This window comes from Cupressus sempervirens, chromosome 7, assembly GCF_028749045.1.
Source record: "Cupressus sempervirens isolate cs-2001-9-10 chromosome 7, ASM2874904v1, whole genome shotgun sequence".
Lineage (NCBI taxonomy): Eukaryota > Viridiplantae > Streptophyta > Pinopsida > Cupressales > Cupressaceae > Cupressus > Cupressus sempervirens.
In genome coordinates this window covers 769,366,601-769,383,580 of record NC_143124.1, presented here as the reverse complement: position 1 = coordinate 769,383,580, position 16,980 = coordinate 769,366,601, and positions in this window count along the sequence as shown.

Genomic DNA, 16,980 nt, shown 5'->3' with positions numbered 1-16,980 from the left:
TATAATGCACTTTTTATAATAAAGTAATTTTATAAAATAAAAAGTGCAACTCAACTTAAAATTATAACATGTAGGCCCCAATATCACATAATGATAAAATATAACCTCTTAACACTTCTTCAAGAGCAAGATATGACCATCTGATCCGCAGAATTGACTCTTTTTCCACACCATTTGCCTACGAGAGTCTGGAATAGGCAAATCCATGATCAATGCCATGTCGAACTAAAGAGGGGACATTACAGATTACAAACAAATGTTATACATTTTATTTTGCATAAGAAATTATATAAAAAATTATATTGATGTAACCCTTGCACCTTGTAGGCACAAGTGCTAGTAATATTGATTATTATTAGTCCCTACTTATGTATAGGCAGGGAACTAATATTTCCAGTTGTCTTATTAGTCCCTGCCGTTAAGGCAACAGACTAAAGTTGTCATGTGCTTATATCTATTAGTTTATCTTTTGAAAATTGTGCACAATGTTTTATATCCTATGGTTTGGACTATATTTTTATTAGTGACAATTTTCTTATTTAATTCTTAATTTTTCATTGACTATGAGGATTTATGCTGGTGATCTTTTCTATTTTGCATGGGAGAAATTACTATAATTTTTGGACATCATGTACGAGAGAGACTTTGATGTGTCAATTGCACATACAAGAAACACCAAAAAGAGGACAAATGTCTACAATACTTTGTCATTGCTTGCCTGGTGGCATTATCATTTACACAGTTGGCATTCATTTTCCTTTGGTATTCATTTTCCTTTTTAGATTTGAAAGTCTTTTCTACTTCTCACATATTGATTTTCAACCCCTAAAAATGTATCTACTGCATACTTTGGTAAGGTCTTGATTTCCTCTTTGCCTTTGTTGTTGAATTAGTTTATTATTGAGTTGTTTTTTTCTCTAAATTCTTGTATCTTTAATCTTGGTACTTATGGAAATATGATGAATTTAAACGCTTAGCATTTGTTTCAATGCAGGTCGTATATATTCCATTGAAATTGCTGTTTGCTGTTAAAATTTACATTTGGAAATTGAAACTTCTTATTTTTTGTTTTAAACATTTATCTTACAATGTAATAGTAGGCACCATATTTTTTTTTTAGTTCTTCTTGTTAAAATTTTTTGGTTCTCAATAGAACTCGGCTTTTTTTTTTTTTAAACTAAAAGCTAAAACAGTTATAAAAATGTTCAATTTCTACATCAATTTGGCTCTCAATAGTACTCTGCTTTTAAAAACAGAGAGACTAAAACAGTTATAAAAATGTTCATAATTTCTACATCAATAAGAATAGAAATTTTGCCTACTCGGTATAGTTACCAGTGAAAAATAAGGAAAATAGTAAAACTGAGTTGAAATGAGCTAAAATATATGAGAGGGAATTACAAAAGATTGCAACATAATAGTTTGGCTAAAGATCATTTTGACTGCTTATGTTTTCACATTTCTTTTGACAAAGTTATTAGTTTGATACTTTCTGAGAACTGCCTCTCTAGATAGATGTGTTTTGCCTTGTAAAAATGCTTGCAAATAAAATCAAACATTTATAGGCAAGCTCGAATATCATGTGTGGTGCACTCTGTCCAATTCTTTTCATTTCTACGGTTTATTTGGGTGGTACTCATATTAATTGTAAGATATCACCGCCATTAATGAAGGAAGAAAGCACATAAGTGATGGATTAAATTTTATTGAGGACAGGGAATGAAGAAAAGCTCAACCATTACCTTCGATTAGTAAGTAAGTCTAGGAAAAACTAGCCCCTCAGTTCTCATTGGATTGGTCTTTTCGGTTAACTCTCCCACTCAATTAATCAACTCGGAACACTATGACAATTTTTAGCTAGTTTTGGATTGATAAAACTTTAAGCATCAAATATAATCTAATATAATATTTTAAAATTTTGTAAAGTTAAATAAAAATATATAATTTCACTAATATGTAAAGACATTGTATAGTTTGATTTCCATCCACCTTCGACATTCATTTTACCATTTTCTCACTTCCCTTTCCCTACTCCGGAACAGGAAAGGACTCCAGTTGCTTGGGCAGCCCTTGTCTTAATTAATTTTCCAACAAAAAATAAATCAAGCTATAAAGTTTTAAAATGTTTTATTTATAAAATATTTTTTTCTCACTAATTTCTTTTATTCTATTGGCCAAATTCATTTTAGCTAGGGGTTTTATTATTTTTTGAATTAACAAAAATTGTATGCAATAATCTAGAAGGTGCCACTATTTCCTATAATAATCTGGAAGCTTCCACTACTTCTTGTTGTTGTAATGTTCTGAGAAGCATTAGAAATTATGTTTGCTCTAATTGACGACAGTTCTCTTGCTGGAAGGTGGATTTCATGGAGATTGTTGCCATACCAGTTGATATCCAGCATAGACTCATCAATATCCTACCTAATAAACTAAATTATGACCCAGTTATCTGTTTGATCAGAAGGAAGTCTCCACTCTACATATTGAAATAAATTTGCATTTATTGTTGTTTATGCTGAAATGTTTAACCCTTACCTCCAATGTATTGTCAAAGAAAGATTTTTTTTTTTTTTCAAATAATCTGGATTTTTCTAATTGTTATGTTAGATGTTTCTAAATTTTCAGCATACAAAATACAAATTGTTATGTTAGAGGTTTCTAAATTTTCTAACATACAAAATTGGATGCTTTAAATGGTATTAGAATATAAGAAGTTTATAAATTATGAGAGTATTTTTAAGAATTTAAGAATTTAAAATTTCATTTCATTTAGACATGTTGGAAAAGGAAAATTTTATCAATGATATTATTATTATTTTCTAATTACTATTTTATTTTAATTATTTTCAATTTAAACATATAAGTCATATAATGATATATAGTTGATCTTAGTACTCTAGTATTAATAATGACAAAGGTGACAAAAAATATTTCTATTTTTGGAGATATATTTGGATTTTTTTTAAATTAATGAAAATAGTTTATGATCTTACAACTTTTTTCAATTATAATTTGGTTTAGTCTTGTAATGTGGTATCTAAGTTCTTAAATTTTGGTGCAATTGATATGTGACCAAATAATGTGATCAAAGGTATGGAAAAATTACTTTGAAAGTTTTTCAAAATTTGATCATTTTCCTTACAACCATCTCTATCCTAAGACAATGGGGAAGTGGACTATACTCAAAGTAAGAAAAATAAATATGATAATTTTCCTTCTTTTTTACATTACTAATTATTAGCTATACATTATACTTTATCTAATAATATATATTTAAAATTTATTATGATAATAATTATAACGTACAACACTATTTTTTTATTTTAGAATTATATTACCATGATGTTATTCTGTAGCTTCTAAAATTTATATAATAAATTTGAAATTATATATTTTTACATTTATAACAATTGATATGTCTTATTTCTTAAGATAATTTGTGTGTGTATTAATAAATATTATATTACTATATATATATATATATATATATATATATATATATATATATATATAATTTAATGAAATGATTATGATATAAAAAAAAATTAAACATTCAAATTAATAATTCATATTATTAAAATTTAATTTCATTAATAAATGTATCATTTTGTTATTTCATTTGAAAATTCTATTGTGTAAATCTTATGAAAATTTGATTAAGATCAAAATGAAATCAAAATAAAAAGAAATTTATAAGATATATAATTTTTCATTTATATTCATTAGTCATATAAAATTAACAATCTAATATATATAATTTACTTCTTTTGTTGTTATGGAGTGTTATTAACCCTAAGCAATAGGCAAGGACTTGTGCTCGATCAAAGCTCTTATTGAATTTGAATTTGATTGTGTGATTTTTACATTAATGTTTCCAATTTTACTATATGACTTGCAATTGCACTATGTAATTTATCATCAACATATCTACATATATTTGCATTCATAAAGTTGTGTGTTGTGTCAACAAATAATGTGGTAGACATAAGTTAGTATTATTAAATTGGATTTACATCATTATTATCTAAATTAAACACACATAATAATGACATTTTGGTGAGCTAATATGAAAAAATTGCTCCTTCCTATGACTCTTTTTTTATCTCTCTCATTTTTCTCTTCTTATTTCTCTCATTTCCACTCCCTTTCTCTTTGTCTCTCCCTTCATATCTATCTCACTTATCCCCCATTCCACCCCCTCCCCATTTATACATCTTATATATCTTTTCCCTCTATCTCTCTTTGCTCTTTCATAATTATATTTTTTTACTCACTTTATATTTCATCTTGAAATGATTTCTATTCATAACTTATTTTTGTGTTTAATTACTGTGTGATTTCTTCTTCCTCCTAATAACAATGGATTTGTCATAAATTTCTTTGAATTTTCGTATACAAATTTTTGAACAATTGAAAATTTCATATTACTATTTTTCTTTTTTTATCGATAAACGGTCGAAACCTTATATATTATATTAATAAAGAGAATATTACAAATGTCTACGTTTAAATGGGCACTGCCAAGAAAGAATGGATAAGAAAACCTCCAGTCTTGCCCAGGACCTAAGTCCTTTACAAAGTACATATGTAAAAGTGGCATTCCCCAGTTTTAGAACTTGATTATCATGTTACAACATTTCTATGCTATATTACTCTTTTGTCTAAGATTAGATAACTAATTCTTCGATACAAATGTAGTTTTGGAAAAATGTTCTTTCATTTTCTTCTTCTTGTGGAATTCATTAAAATATCTACCAATGTACATGATCAAGGTCATGATCAATCTCTTGACTCTTTGTTCTACATTTGGTTATCTTGATGAAGTATTCCTTACTGATTCTCTACAACCACAAATCACTTCAAACTTATCTTTTAAATGTTAGTACTTTCTATCAATATATTTTATGTTTCTATTTGGAAAAATTGATATCTAGATTTCCAAAAAGTAGAAACTAATGCAGGACTTCTTTTAAACTTAATGCTTTAGAGACTAGCCCATCTTAATTAAAAACCATACTTGTTGAACCATACTACTATATTGATTTGATTAAGATTATGTTACTTTAGATTTGATAGTTTTTTAACTAATATCTCATTTGTCTTCTAAATTTTCTAAAATCAAAGAGTGGAACTGACCTATATTTGTTTGTTTTAGCCTTATGTTAATTCTATTCTCTTACTGGACTATAATTTATATTCTCAGATATTATTTTGTCTCCAATTATAATTTTGAAAACCTTCTACTTAATTCAGGAAGAAAGTATACTATGGTTTAACTTTTCATGATAATTGACTTAATATTAAAGTCTACTTTTCTTAAATAAATAAAAAACCTATACTAATGATTCATAATAATTATACTTTCAGTAGTCCTTAATGTTTAATTATTACTCATTGATCTCCCATTCTGTTTACCTATTGATTGCTTACATTCATTACTAACATGTGTCCTGATAAATGTCAAGAACTGGATTTATACACTTTCATTTTCCATCATATTAACAGTACATTTAAAGTCGTCCTTACTATACCATAATGACAAATACCCTATCTTTGTTACCATAAATCTGGCATTAACCTTTATTTTGTCCACAGATATCTAACTGAGTTTATTTTACCTCAATTTTAAAGTCTAAACTAATTATCGGAATACATGCTAAGAAAATGGAGAAAAAGTCTTAGAAAATAAGTTGAAACAATTTGTTGATCATACTTAACATGAGATCCATTAATACACCTTATCACAGATTGATATTATATTAAAATTCTAAATTTACATATGATTCAAATTTTGCAAAAATCGTCTATATATAGGGATCTAAGAGTCAAAAAGGAACAAGATCCCTTAAGCTGAGAAATATCTATCAATATGTATTGAAATCCATCTCATCGACAAGTCAAAAAACCAAACATACTAAACCTATATCCTAAATAACTATTACAAGACACACCGAAATCCCTCATCAAAGCTAGAAGAAGTCGTACCCATACCATAAGAGATACCCTGAAGATCCTAGCTATAGAAGAAAAGCAAAGAGTTCGAAAAAAATCAAAAAAAGGCAAACAGGATGGGGAAGGATCACTCCTCTTTCTTACAAAAAACCATGATTAGGTCATTCGCTTCCTCCAATTTAGTAATCATTGCTCCTAGAGCTAAAACGAATGTCATTTTTGTCCTACTAGATTTGATAAAGGTGGGGATAGAGAAGTCCAACCTATTCAAGTCGTGGAATTCCACCCCAAGTTCAATGTAGGTGTCAAATGCATGCAAGTATTGGAGAAGCCAATCCTTGTTCTATTTTGGAACTATGCCCTTCCAATGAAGGAGAAAATTGGTATTGGCCTCCATCTTAAGCCACTTCCTATTAAACTAGTTGGAATCCCTAATATGTAAAATTGGCCGCCTAATAACATTGGCTTGTCCCAAATGACCCAGAGGATCCGTCATATACACTTTTACAAGAGGGATCATGTTCAAGGCCCTCTAGCTAGGTGTGATTAAAAATGATTTGACATAACCAAACAATCTCCCAGTGACCCACATGGACTCTCACTAGACATGCTATAAACAAACCTATTACTGAACAATTGGTTCGCCATGTGAATTCATAGTTGAAAGCATACTCCCCAATAGCGCTACTCATAGCTACTCTAGACATATCATCTATGGGGTTTAAAATCCTATTCCATGTTACATGTTTGACAGTTCCCCTAACGGCCAAAGTACAAGCCTCTTGTGTGTAGAATAAAGAGATAGTCGACTCCATTCTAGACTCCTACACACACTTGAACCAAACACCTTACACAAAAACCTATTGACAACAATCAAAACAGATACGAAAGAAATACCAGGATAAATAAACGTTGAAATCCTTATTCATTCACGATCATCCTAGAAACTTCTAGATATTAGGCGATTAAGCCTACTCATGGAAATGCCAGGGTTGAATTTTAATGATTACAATTATTATGTATGAGGTCACCTCCTAATCCTAATGCGCTTATGTTAGCATTTTTAATTAAAGTTATTCTTCCCAATAAAGAGGCCAAGAATTAACCAACATAAGCATAATGTATCGACCAAACAGTTTGTTACGAATAACAACCAAAGTCTAAAACTTCACCGAAGAGGATATAGCTTTAGTCATAGGGTAAAGTGTCTAAGTCACAGATGGTTTTTCATTGCTTGAATAGTGAAGTCATCTCCTTCTACACCTTTGTTCGCTAGATGATATGCTACTATATTTCCTTCCTGATATATATGTTGAAATCTAATTTCTTCAAATTTATCAATGAGGCTTAGTACATTCTCAAGCTTCAAGTTCATTATCCAATTTGGAAGCTTTCATTTTCTTAAAGCATGAAGGATGATTTGAGTGTTAGAAATATAGGATAGGCTAGGTTATTGACAGGGGAGGGGTGAATTAGGAACCAATAAAGCTTAATCTTGTTTCACCAAATAATCCTTCATATATATTCTAATCTAATTGCATGTGTGAAAAACTAAAAGCATTAAAACATTCATAAAACTTTGACACGAGATATGGTGACCCAAAAACCTTCCAAATAGAAAATAAAACTAGGGTGGGGATGATACCCACAAGCTTTAGTACTGCAGTATAAAGGTAACATGTTAAGGCTTACAATTGATCACTTATGATGATCTACCCTGTTAGGAGCAATAAGGACTGCTAGGTCCACCTTGTGAAAGGATTTACAAAATATACAATGAAGTATGCACTCAGTAAAGAGATTTGCAAAATATTGTTAAGTATACCTTGTGAAAAGATTTAACTAATACACCTATTAGGATGAACCAATGGCTGATCTCTGATTTGTAATTTTGAATTGTTAGTTAAGAGTCTTTTGAAATGTAATGATCACCTTGTTGTGATAGATAAATGTTTGTCGCCCCTTATTCTACTTGTAGCCTTTTTAATTCACACTGTTGCTCATATAATTTCTTTCTATTCACACTCTCATATTTTTTGGATGTGATACATTACATTACATATATCAATCTAAACTACAATTCATTATAGTCGGCTACAACACAAGTTTCACCAAAATACACAAAGTCAGCTCAACTATTGGCACTCGGGTTCTAAAGACAAAATTGGTGAGGTCCTAATACTCGACAACCATTATCAACACTCGGGATCATCATGCTCTCGGTAAATGTAGAAGCTCGGTTCATACTAATCACTTCAAAGTAGTTTGAACTCGGTCACACTGGTGACTCAGTGAACACTGTGAAAGTCAGCATATAAACTAAATCAGTTGACATTGCATGGCTCAATAAACACTAACATTGTGAGCTTGGTATAAATTGGATCACTTAGTTGACACTTTTTGGCTTGGTCAACACCAGATTCACATTACTAATATTGCAAGCTTAGTACACACTAGAGACCATGGTTGACACTGTGCAACTTGGTTGGTACTGTGAAGCTTAGTTTGCATTGTCATTGATGAACTTGGCAATAACTACTCAGTATGAACTAAATATTGATTCTGGAACTCGGTAGCAACTATAGAACTCGATAGAACCTGGATGACTTGGTTAACATAGAAAACTACAAGATAAGCTTGCTAGTTGTTTAACCAATTGACTAAATGTGAGTCATTAATAAAAAAACTTGACCATAATGTCAACAATCTTCCCCTTTGGCATTAGTGACAAAAATAGTTATCAATCCAAAACTAAATTCTCAAAATTTCAAGTCAAAAACATTCTTTGTCTCCATCCTATGTCTTCAACTCGGTAACATACCTTGTTTTTGAGATTTTTCAAAATTGTTTTTATCAAAGATATTTTTTGATTATCTGTACATGTATTTGTATGATATTATGTTTCTCCCCCATACATATATACACATATTATACTTTTCTCAATATTTACATATATCTCCTATCTTATTTTCTCCCCCTTATATATCACATCTTCTCCACCTTTTTGACATCAATGCCAAAGGTGTATGCTATATGGTAATGCTAAAATGTGACAAAAAGTTAGAATGTACCTTCAAAATCAATGCCATTTTCTTTTCCCAATTTTCCTATAACACCTTGCTTGCATGAAGTGCAATCTTTGCTTCTGTTGATAACTCCATCATGTGATCAGCTATGGAGAAGTTATTATCATGGGTGAGAGTTTTGGCATGTGCAATGTTTTTCTGCAATGCATCCATGTTTAGGAGAATCATTCCTTGGATGTCTACAAGTGTGGCCCTTATCTCAGCTTCTTCCCTTAATAATTTTTCTTGCAAATTAGTCATAAATTTGATCTTTGAGTAGTGAGTAGAACTGTAGCTCAGGTGAAGTGACAATTGGTGTGCACTTGCCTTCAAGTCTTCATCTATCTTAGATAGTTTATCTTTGATTCCCTAAGTGAAGATAGATGTATCGCATAACTTGTTGAATAACGAAGTTACATTATTTGCGGAGGTTTCCAATGAGCTAAGAATAGTAGATAGTTCTACTTGATTTATTGCAATTTCCATGCAACTTGCTCCAATACTTTGCTCAAATGTCCTCTTTTCTCTTTGTAAAATTTTTTCTTGTCTGTTCAGATATTCATTGAATTTATGGAGAATTTTTGCTAACATAACCAAAATAGGTTGAGTACTATCAACCCCGGTACTTAGTGCATCTACAAGTATGTTCTTTACATCTTCAAGCACTTGGTTCTCTCTTCTTTTCTCTTCTTTAAGCTTCTATTGCTTGGCTTTCTTTTGCAATAATTCTCCTATGATGTTTATTTGATCAGGATTTAGAGTAGAGATATCCCAATTCAGGAGAACTATATCCTCATCAAGACAATGTCTTCTTCTTTACCTTTATCCTTACTTGAAACTTTAGTACTCGATTGAGGCTTGCTCTCAACTATCCTTATACTTACTATTTGCATAATTGGAATTGTAACAATAGTAGAAATAGAAGGGCTAGAAAAAAAGTAGATATTGTACTGATAGTAGAAATACCTAGTTGTTGTGTAGCCAAATCTGATGATGGAAGAGGCACTAGTTGCTTAGTAGATGAAGTGTTGATCACTTCAGTGAATATGGTACTCAAGTGAAAAAGTGGAAAGATTTGTTGGTGAATGGTGTTGTAGTGGTTGCCACAACCAACTCGGCAGAAGCTTTCTCTGAGCTTGATGGCATTAAATCTTTGCCCATAGAGTGAGAAAATGAAACCGTAACTGCTATTGTAATCTTCTCTGGATCAATTTTCTCAATACTCTAAATCTCAGAGAGATTCTCCTCTATAACTTCTTGTTCTTGCTCCTCATCATCTAGATTTACATCATCTATTTCTATATCTTCATCATCATTATTTTCATTATCTTCCTTGTCATCTTCATCATCTATGTCACTAAAATGAACAAAAAAATCACTCGGTTGATGAAGTTTGTAAATATTCTTCCATGTAGTTGTAGTTGTCTTCACCACATGTTCAATGTCATTTACCAATATCATGCATGTCTTGAATTTCAAAGTGAGCTTTTCCTCATTTTCCTTCATGGATTCTTTCACCTCTTTGTCACTAAGACTCAGCATGAGCTACTTCAAAGTCTTTTCAAATATATATTTTGCAGTTTTCTTAGCATTTTCCCATCTTGGCTTGATTGCTTGCATAAGCTCATTGGGAATTTTTTGTACAATTTGATCCCGTGAGCATTTCTATTTACCCAATTTTGACATCATCATGTATTCAACTTCCTTCTTCTTGTCTACATTCCCAGTCTCATATCTGAGAGATTTGAAGTTTTCCATTCCAACTCCTCCTTCAATTTCCTTTAATTTTTCCTGAAATATAGGTGGAGGCTTCTTGAAAATAATTTCCTCAGCATCTTCCTCACCTAATTTCAATTTCTTTCTTGATCTGGATACTTTTCTTGTGAATACTGTAGTAGATGACTTGGTGGGTCAGGTAATGATAACCTTACCCTTCTTCCTTATAGGTTGTTTCTCTTTAGACTTTGTTTCTTCTGCTTCATCTTCTACATCATCTCCTTTTCCTTTTGTTAATAGGAAAGTAGAACTTTCTTGCCTTAGTTTTGCTATCCTCTTCTTTCCTTTACTAACTACTTGAGGAAGCTTGATTTCAAGTTCTATTCTAGCTTTGGCTTCATCATAGGTACCAAAATATGTGGCCTTGGGATCCACAAGTTCATTCAATTGTGCCTGAATGATATCCTTGGTGCCATCAATGTTAACCTCATATCTTAGAGGTTTAATCCACACCACTCTAGGTCTGACTACTTGAATGTACACTTTGTCACAATCTACCATAAAACAAACATCATTGTTGTAATCTTCTACAAGTTTCTTTGGAATTCTATAACTACTATTCATCTTTTCCTTGAATGAATCGAAGAAATTTTTCATGATACTGACAAAGTTCTCACCTATCTCTGCTAAATATTCATTAATCTGATATAGTACAAGTACATATTTTCTCCATATGACTAAGCCTTTAGAAGGTAAAAGCTTTTGCACAAAGAAGAATAAACAAATCAAGAGTGAACCAAACTTACACAGATTATTCTTTGAAGTTCTAATGCTCTCCATGTTCTTGTTGAATTGATTTAGCATTAGCTTGGCAAGGTCAAAGGACATATTGTTCTTCACTACCTTGAGAGCCAAATCAACTGCCTCACATGACATGTTGTTGAGATGACTGAAGCTATAGATCTTATGAGCTATCACATGAATTCCAAATTTTATCTCCATGTTAGTCATATTGTTGATCATCATAGCTCTTCCATCCCACTCGGCAAAAGTTTTTCTTTCCAGTTCTACCTGACTTAGGGTTTCGGTAGTCTTTGCTTTGTTCAACATCAAAAGCCCTGTTATCCTATGAACCATTTTCTTTGAGATTTGAATAGGCTGCTCCAACCATAACTAACCACTGTATACATGATCTAGAATAAACCTTATCCATTTGATTTTAAAGTCTCAAGGCATATGTGGAATGTGTGTCGAACCCTTGGTCTCCAAATGTTGATGCTCAGGTTTCAACACACCTTTAACACATAACTTGTTCAAAGATTCATCCATTTTTAGGGTTCCAATTTATTGTATCGAGCAGTAAAATTTTGAATGAATATCATTAACAAGTAATACCTTTGGTGGAATCTGCAACAGAGCTCTTTTTGGGTCAAGCACTTCTGCAATTGCCAGACTCAACTTGAATTCCGGTAACTTCCATTCAATTCCATGAACCAACATTTCAAATCCTTTTGTATTTTTGCTACTAGAAGGTGCCATGCTCGGTAGGGTTTATGAAAATACAAAAATCTTCAACAACAAACACACGGATCTTGGAAGCACAGAAATTGCCCTTTGCAAATAGATCTTCAAAAATTCACAGTAGTAAATGAATTTGATTTCTTTCCTTTTAAAAAAAATTCACTTTTCAATTGCCATAAATGCTTGGTATGATCACTCATTTGGTGTCACATTGCCTTCCACTCAGTTCAACCTTAATGCTCAATACAGTCATTCATAGCTTGGTGTCCATACAATGTTTTAGTGTATCTTGACCTTTCTCAGTAAGGTCTTGTAACCCAACCAAGCTTGGTAAGGTCTTGAATTTTTTGCAATAACTCATTGATCCCTTTGCATCTAAAAGTTGATATGGATATTTCCTTATAATTAGCTAGAACTGATGTAAGATGTCTTCTTCAAAGTCTCAATTCTAGTCATTCCTGTGGTAGATCAAGTTGAGATGCTTGAGTCACCAAACTCTTGAGTGACATTTGCTTGAAGACTTAGACTTGCATTCTCAGAAGATTTTGGAATCCATTACTGCCTCATCTGCTTTTTGATATTGTCAGGTTTGGCTTTCTTTTCATCTTAAATCCTTCCAGTGTTCATACAGTTCTTGGTAAGATGTCCAAGTTTTGTACAAATAAAACATCTTTTAGTGGTGTCTCTTGTCCTCATGTGATGTTTCACACAATTTGCTCCAATGTGCCCAAATTCTTCACAATAGTGGCATCTACACTATGTGTTGTATTCCCAACCGAATATAGCTTTCACAATCTATTCTGTTGGGTTTAATATCTATGTTTTGCTTTCAAAAGATTTGTGCCCCGGTTTATTGCACTTGTGACATTTACCTTTAAACTTAGGTTTCTCTTTGAATTCACTTGCTCTATGGCCATGCTTATTGCAATTGTAAGATTTTCCATTGAATTTTTTTTTTCCATTATTCCAACATTTGTTTGATGTGTGACCTAACTTACCATAGTGATTGCAAGTAGGCCTTTGATTCTTTTGAGATCCTTTCTTGGATGATTCACCTTCTTCTATGTATCTTATTCCTACTTTTCCATTCTACCTGTATTGACTTTGCTCATTCGACTGATTCATGTTTGCTTGAGATTTCATCATCTTCTCCTTGGTTTGTTTTTCAATGTTTAGATCATTTTACAATCTTTCATTCTTTGATCTTAGATTCATGATTTCTTCATTTGCATTAGTGAGATGATCAATGAAGTATACTTGTTGAAGGGATAGATGGTGAATTTCATTGTTCTTTCCTTCTATCCCTTCTTTGGCTTTGTCTTTTTCTTCCATGACTTCACATAATCTTACTAGCGTAAATTTCTTGTTCCCTTTTTAACTTCATGTCATTCTACTTTTCTTTCGTAAGCCTGTCGTGACTAGGTTTTGTCGTGAGAGATGTGTGCCTAGGTCTTACTGAGAGTTGTGTGCCTGCAAAAGGGAATGAATTAAGCTTGAAGGTCACTCACATGGCTTCACACTCAATCCATAGAAAATCTTTCATACGCACTCAAAAGGTGTTTTGGTGTGAATGATCATAGGTGAATGATCGCAAGTGTTTAGGGAAAAATTGTTTAGGGTTTTTGGTATCAACAATTGTGCTAGGTTATTCACTAGAATATGACTGCACATGGAGCATTGGTCTCTACCAACGCACCATTCCAAGCCCAAGACAACAATAGTTGTCATTTTAGACAATATATTGGATGTTTAGGTGCAATATGACAACATTGAGTGCACCTTTGGAAATTTTCAAGAATTGGTTTGGTGACAATGTCTTCAAATAGGTTCCAACTGGTTGATAGATTGTACATCACATAGTTGTAAACTATTTGACAAAATGCCCAATCTGTGGTAAGGCTGTGAGCTTCTAGGGGCACTTTCAACTATGGCACCCTTATCTGATCCAATTACACTCTAGCATCTCACTAATCGTATGGCTATAGTGGAGTCTGCTAATGTTGTCCTACAAAGTGTTGTTGCTCAATCAACTTCACTCTATGTTAAAATCATAGAACGGTTGGCTTTTTTGGAATATAAGAACTACACTCTACAAGATACTGTGCAATCTCTAATTGTTGAAAATATAGGCCTCAAAGCTTATCTGGAATTTGCTACCATGCATATCATGGAGTTAGACACTATAAAGGAGAAACAATCAGAGATCATTGATAGGCATTCTTTAGTATTAATAGAGACTAAATTAAAGGTGAATTATTGGGCTTCTTTATGCAGTTCTGCAGCTGAGGTTCCCCTTTCATGGATTGAGAAGTTAGTTCAAGGGAAGATGGAAGATGAGCGAGTTAGGCAGACTCATGAACTAAACTTACAAGTCTGTGATCTCTCCTCCATTGATGATCCCTTGACTACTAGATACTCCTTCCTCAAGGATCAACTAGACCTTTTAGACATCAGTCTTGACAGGTGTTGGTTAGGCCCTGATGGTACTCTCTTCATCTGGTTCCTCTCCCTCTATAAGTAGGTTGTGGACTCTTAGGGAAAAGAAAAAGTTATTCTCTTTTTTCCCTAAGATCTACCTAGATGAGGACCTCACCCAATCACAAGTGGGAGAACTCAAGAAAGCTCGTGCCCTTGTTGTGGCAGCAAGACAAGAGGGTAAATATGCGATCATCATAAATCATAAAGTAGTAATCTACAACACCTTTCCAATAATATGGGTTCCGAGGGTGGCCTCTAAGGCTAAATAACTAGCTCAGCGACAGTTGAGCACAGGCTCTTTGTATCTCAACTACTAGAATAGTAATGGTATCCTCTGCTCTATGCCTGGCTTACTTAATGATGCTATCAGTTCTTGTGACCTTCCTTTTCTTATGGAGACACATGAGAGCCCCATGCATCCTCTTCCTAATATTTTTGGCTATTAGTGACTCTTCTCTTTTTTAGAAGAGTTCAGGTGTTCTGGTGGGGTTAGAGGTTCTAGCGGGGTTGCATGTCTTATTCAAGACCACCTTTTTAGTAAAATTTCCTTGGTTCATTATGATAGCTATGCCATATTCATGTGGATTCACATTGATTGAGGAACCTTGCTCTATAGAGATACCTATATCACTGTTTGTTACTTCTTGTCAGCATCTTCGTTCTATACAATTCACAACATTGAGGTTGGGGACTCCTATGAGGACCTTCTTGAGTACATTACCAAATTCTCTGCCATGGGGGACATCATTATTTTGGGAGACTTTAATGTATAGACAAAGACCTACAACCTCCTCTCCATGATCATAGGTTGGATGCCATGTCTATGACTACTTCTAATCCTGGTTCTATGGGTTTGCTTTGGCTCTCCAAGGATTGTCAGGGGCCCTTCACTAGGTATGGTCATAATTTGTTACAACTTTATGAGTCTTCTGACTTAGTGATCTTGAATGGACTCTCTTTCTTTCTTGGATCTGAACTCTTCATTTGTTGGCCACATGGTGGTGGTACTAGTGTTGTTGACTATGTTCTCTCTATTGCCTCTTTCATCCCTCTCATTTTTTGCTTTACCATCTCTTGCCTTCCTCTGGTTGACCATGCCCTCCTTAGCATTACCCTTTGGGGACCCCTGACACCTTCTCCTCCTTGCTTATCTACTTCTTCTTACCCCCCTCCCTCTCCCCATGTTCACACTTCTTTTCACTTCTTCGATGGTGACATGGAGCTCTTTATCCATCACCTCAGACAACTTCTCCCCTAGTACCCCTTCCTTGACTCTGGGGACGTCACATCCATGTTCCACTTGCATGCACCTTATGGGGGTCTACCCTTCTATCCATTCCCCACTACACCTCCTTGCTTACCCCTTGTCCCATTCACAGTACTTGCCTCATGAATCAGTAGTTCAATGAGGACTACAAATCCTTTCATCACATGCTTCTCTCTGTTCCACCCACTACTTCTTCCTCCTCTTCCTCTCAATTGAGGCTTGACTACCACTGCTTTCTTCACCATAAGAAATGAAAGTTCACTTTAATGCAATGTAAGTCTCTTTGTCTCATGTTCTTCCAATTCCCAAAGCTCTTTTGGTGCACCATGTTTCCTCGCCACGCCCCCCCCTCCCTCTACTCTGAACTTTCACTCCCTTGCCCCCGACACCTCTACACTCTATGATATTCCAATCCAACCCCCTCTCCATCTCATCCCCCCCCCCCCCCCCCCCCCCCCCCCCCCCTCCCCCACCCATTGTCACCTCTTCTCCTTCTCCCACATTAATCAGGCAGTTAGAGTTATGAACAATAGCAAAACTCCAGATGATGAAGGATTTCAAGTTGAATTCTTCTAGTTGGGTATCTCTGTCTTAGGTCCCTTTCTTACATTGCTCTTTAATTGCGTGGTTTGTATTGACTTTCCTGACTCTTGGTCATGACATATTATCTATCTGATCCATAAATCTAGGCCAACCTTTGACCCCAAAAACTATAGGACCCTCATGGTTGGGCATACCTTCACCAAACTCTATGTGACTATATTGAATGCTATCCTATCCACTGAGCTCGATCAATGACATTGTCAAGCTGGGTTTCATTCAGATTTTTAGACCACTGATCACATTTTGACTTTACAAGACATCATCGAGGAGGTTCACCACCACTTGAAAAAAGTTTATTGTTGTTTTGTTGACTTCTACAAAGTTTTGACTCTGTTCCTTAGGAAGCTATCTTTCAATGTCTTAGAGATATTGAGA